At 35.8% G+C, this 5,513-nt stretch overlaps 1 pseudogene; it reads left to right on the top strand.

Moving 5' to 3' along the window:
* Positions 1-3,469: 3,469 nt before the first annotated feature.
* On the top strand, positions 3,470-4,386 carry LOC113184608 (dnaJ homolog subfamily A member 1-like; annotated as a pseudogene).
* The last annotated feature ends 1,127 nt before the right edge of the window (positions 4,387-5,513 follow it).

The following is a 5,513-nucleotide window of genomic DNA, read 5'->3' as shown; positions in this document are numbered from 1 at the left end:
GATTCAATCCTCAGCATCACATAAAAATAAATAAATAAAATAAAAACATTGTTTCCAAGTATAAAAACTAAAAAATATTTTAAAAAAAATTATTATAAAGCAATATTTTAACATGAGAAATTTGTGTAACTTACAGGAAATTTGGGGGGAAACAAGGTAGAATTGTCACAGTTTATACCAGATGAACCAATAATATTGAGTCAAATCAAATTTTTTCATCAGCAAAATTCAAGACTTTAAACAGATTTCATCAGAATTCATAAAATACACAGTATTCACCCAAACATAGTCAGTCAGCCAATTTTTCCCTCAATTGAAAAAAACAAAAACCTTTCCAAATGTGTATTTACCTTATCTTAGTACGGCATTAGTCATTCCTTATTTTTAATACCTGATAGTACAGAAAAGTTAGGTCACTGAAGGAAATCTAATTTCCAATTATTTCAAGATATTCAGAGTATATCAATGGCATATCCAACTCCAAAAACAAGATATTTGTAGCCAGAATTTTATTTTAGACATTTAAAAAGATTTCTTAATATGATATTCAAATAAACTAGTTAAGTCCCATATACATATTTAACATATAAACATTTATACATAAATGGGGGATGGGGAAAGAGAAAGCAAACTAAATGATAAAAATCTAGAATCTAAGAGTTTGGAGAAATGTTTTACATGTAGAAAAAAGTTTCTGTAAATTTACAAAAATTCCTAAAGTCTGAAAAGTGGATTGAATGATGTTGGTTGTGGCTTAAAAGGGTTTGACTTTATAAATGGACCTGGTGTGCTCTTCTCATCATTTTTCTGGCATCTCAACAGGAGACAAGGAAAGTTCTTGTTTTTCCAGCAATGTCTGCTTGGTAAAGTCTAAGTAGGTCAGAGCAAAAAGTAAAAAGCTTTTCTTTCAGTGAAAAATTTAAAACTCAGAACCTTCTTTATATTTAAAACTGCTTTCACTGTACAGTTGCTAAAAGCAAACAAGGTAGTAAGCCCCTTGCTCCCAGATGTCTGCTCACAGATCCCAAAGAGAAAACAAACCAGTGTCCAAAGTACAAACTTCCTGGAATATTTTGTATTAAATTTCCAATGAGATATCAAAGACATGGTGAAATATAATTATGCTCCCCCATGGCTATGCAACCAGCAGCTTCCCTTTAAGGAACAGTGAACTGTAATTAACAGACCACCTATAGCATAGATGATAAATCTGGCTGTGTGTGATTTTCAAGTACAGAGAGAGTTAAGAGTAGGGCATTCAGAAGAAGGAGAAGGAGTAAAAAAAAGGAGAAAGAGAAAAAGGAAGGAGGAGGAGAAGAAAAGAAATGATATGAGAGGTGGAATTAGATTTAGAGACAGCAGGAAGATGAACTGGGTATGATTTTCAAAAGCCCTCACAAATTGGATTATTGTGTCTGAAACTTGTCAAGAGTGCAGAGATTAAATCTGTGCTATTCCTTTTGCAAGGGATAATGTTTCCATTGAGCTGAACTTTCAACTAATGCTAGTATCTGATGATAAAAGTTTTGATAGTAACATTTGAACACTTTTTAATGCTAACATATATAATCCTGATGCTAATTGGGGTCTCCCGGCTCCATGAGTTCCAAATAAAATTGCCCCAGTTTATGCAAGTCCTAAACCCATTCTAGGACACACATATACACAGACTTAAAAGGGGAAACATGCTAAGAAATCAACCAGAAAGCTACCTACCACCAGCTTTATTTCACCACCACAAACAAAATGAAGAGAAAAGAAACTTGACTGTGGTCTAAGGCCAATGTCTTGATAATTGGATTTTACAGTTTTTAAATTTAAGATTTGGCTTCCCGGTTAAATATGTTGTGTGAACTTCTAAATATTGGCTTGTTTTAAATTCTAAACTACTTTTATTTCCCCCTGTGGTAGAAATTTAGAAAGGATCCCTTTAATAAAGCAAGCTTGCTTTATAAAAAAGCAGGTGGTGGGTCGGGGTTGGGGGGGGGGTATTAACACACTAAACTCAGTATCATACTTAAAAGAGCCTTGTAACCTTGATTTAAGGGCTAAAATAAATATGGTGTCTCATCACATTTCTGTACTTGTGGGCCAACACCCACAAGATTCTTTGATTAATTTTCTAGTATAAGCAGTTTAAATAAGATATTGGCAATACAATTTAAATTACACAGATGGAAATGACAGTGTCCTTAAATATATTCCTGCACAATCTTTCAGAATTCAGGAGGCTCTTATTTAAGTATCATAGCCTATCTTAATATGATTTACATGTTGATATCTGTTACTGCTATCAAGCTTCCAGTTTAGAGAAGGTGACTTGTATATAATTCTACCGCAAGAAAATTTTCTAGTCAGACACAATGGCACATGCCTATAATACCAGCAACTCCAGAGGTTGAGATAGGAGGATCACAAGTTTGAGGCCAACCCCACCAACTTTGCAAGGCTCTAAAAAAACTCAATGGGAACTTATATCAAAATCAAAATAAAAAGGGCTGGGATGTAGTTCAGTGGTTAAGCAACCCTGTTTTCAATCTCCACTACCAAAAAAATAAATCAAACAAAATAAAGAAAAGAAAATTTTCTATATGATCACCATACTAAAACCTATTGCAAGTTGAAAATGTCATGATTTAAAAATTCATTTAATATACCTAACACACCAAATATTATATAGCTCAGCAACACAAGGCACTGTGAAGTAAAGTGTCAGTTATTTACCCTTGTGTGTAGCATGGCTAACCAGGAGCCATGGCTCCTGCTAGTATCAATGAGAGTATTATACTGCATATCTGTAGCCCAGGAAAAAAAAATCAAGATTCAAAGTACAGGTTCTGTTGAATGTATATCTCTTTTTGCATTATTGTAAAGTCAAAAAAAATTGTTGAGGTGGAACTTTCCAGAAACTCCATGGGAGGTGCAGGAATATTGGCTACCTGAGCTACACATAGTTATGCACTCTTTCCTATTTCCCCACACCAGCCCTAGCCCACTCACCAGCTATTGAAAATGGTGAAAGAAACCAGTTACTCTTATGTTTGGGAGGGTCACACCCAGCACCACTCAGCAAAAACTGAAAAAAAAAAGCTTATAGAAAACAGGCTTTGAAGTACCACCCTGGTAAGAATCCAAATGAAAGAGAAAAGTTTAAACAGCTTTCTCAAGCTTATAGAGTTCTCTTTGATGTCAAGAAAAGGGAATTATACGACAAAGGAGGAGAACATGCAATTAAGAGGTGAGGCAGGTAGTGGCTTGGGCCCCCCATGGACATCTTTGCTGTTTTTTGGAGGAGGAGGAAGGATGCAGAGAGAAAAGAGAGGTAAACATGTTGTATATCAGCTCTTAGTAACCGTTGAAGATTTATATAATGGTGCAACAAGAAAACTGGAAAAGAATGTGATTTGTGATGAATGTGAAGGTTGACATGGTAAGAAAGGATCAGTAGAGTGCTGTCCTAATGGCTGGAATGCAAGTAAGAATTCATCAGATAGGACCTGGAATGGTTCAGCAAATTCAGTCTATGTTCATGGAGCAACAGGGCCTTGGGAAAGGGATCAGTCCTAAAGATAGGTGAAAAGCTGCAAAGGAAGGAAGATAGTAGAGACAAGAAAATTCTAGAATTTCATGTTGATAAAGGCATGAAAAATAGACAGAAGATAACATTCCATGGTGAAGGGACCAAGAGCTAGGACTGGAGCCAGGAGATATTATCGTTGTCTTAGATCTGAAGGACCAGGCTGGTTTTATTCCATGAAATGTAAAAACATGTATATGGACATACAGCTGATTGAAGCATTATGTGGCTTTCCAAGGCCCGCATTCACTCTTGATAACCAAACCACAGTTATCACCTCATCCAGGTCAGATTGTTAAGCAGGGAGATATAAAATGTGTGCCAAATGAAGGTAGGCTAATTTGTCATAGATCCCATGAAAAGGGTCACCTAATTATCAGGTTTGAGGTAAACTTTCCTGAAAAAAATGCTTTCTTTCTCCTGATAAACTTTTTTTTTTTTTAAAGAGAGAGTGAGAGAGGAGAGAGAGAGAGAGAGAGAGAGAGAGAGAGAGAGAATTTTTAATATTTATTTTTTAGTTCTCGGCGGACACAACATCTTTGTTGGTATGTGGTGCTGAGGATCGAACCCGGGTCGCACGCATGCCAGGCGAGCGCGCTACCGCTGAGCCACATCTCCAGCCCTGATAAACTTTCTTTGATGAAAAAATTTCTACCTGAGAGGAAGGAAGTAGAAGAGATTGAAGAAATGGATCAGGTATAACTAGTGGACTTTGACCAAATAAGGACAGACAGTGCTATTATAATGGAGAAGCATATGAGGTTGATGAATGTCATCCTAGAGGCAGTGTTCAGCATCAAACCTCTTAATGCAGGTCAGTGAATAACACTTGCTGCAAGCATTTTATATGCAGTAATGAATGAATGAAGGACTATAATCATAAATATCTCACGACTTGCTATTGTTTTTGTTTTAATATTCAATTACAGTAGTGTTTTAAACCTTAAATGAAGAACAAACACAAATATAAAAGCTCAAAAAATAATAAATCAAACCATTGTTAAGTTGTGGTCTGTCTGTACAAAATACATTTATGTCTTCCCGAGGTCTTTGTGTTGCTCAGCATTTTGTTGCTGTGACAAAAATACTGAGATGAACAACTTAAAAGGAGGAAATGTTTCTTTTTGGCTCATAATTTCAGAAGTTTCTATCAATGGTCACTTCTGTTTGCTTTTGGGTTTATCGTGTGAGTCCATAATGTTAGAGAAAAGCTATTCACCTCACGATGCCCAAAAAGCAAAAAGAGAAAGAGAACAAGAAGAATTGAAGACAAAATATACCCTTTCAGTGTACACCCCCAATGATCTACTTCTTCCAACTAGGCTCCACCTTCTAAAGTTTCCACCACCTCTCCATAACCCAGTAAGCTTTGAATCCACAAATGTATTAATCCATTCATGAGATCAGAGGCCTCATGATCCAATTACCTCTCAAAGGCCCCATATCTGAACATTGCACACTGGGGAACAATCCTTCAACACATGAGCTTAAATGGGGGACATTTAAGACCCAAACCATAATAATCCCCAAAGGTTTCATCTCCTTACAACATTAAGCTCAAAATTGCATCTAAATTTCGTTTATCTCTGAAGTCCCAAATCTAATCACCTTATTTATCTAAATCAGATATAGATAAAACTTTTAATACAATCCTTCTTAGAGTATATTTTGTCTCCAGGTTTAGATGTGTGAAACTAAAATAACAAGTTATCTGCTCTAAGCATATGAGGGTTTGATAGGCATAGGATAACATTTACAGACATTCTGGTTCAAAAAATTAAAGGAGTCACTGACCTTGAGCAATTTTAAAATTCTTCAGACAGAAAAACTCCATTAGATTTCTTGGCTCCATCCTCTGGGCTCTTGGATTCTGCCCTTCTGAATCATATTTCCTTAATCACAAAAATAGCATAAACTGGGTAGCTTATAAACAACG

This window comes from Urocitellus parryii, chromosome 8 (genome assembly GCF_045843805.1).
Source record: "Urocitellus parryii isolate mUroPar1 chromosome 8, mUroPar1.hap1, whole genome shotgun sequence".
NCBI classification, from domain to species: Eukaryota; Metazoa; Chordata; class Mammalia; order Rodentia; family Sciuridae; genus Urocitellus; species Urocitellus parryii.
The sequence above is the reverse complement of the archived record's forward strand: the minus strand, read 5'-3'. Positions and strand labels throughout refer to the sequence as shown.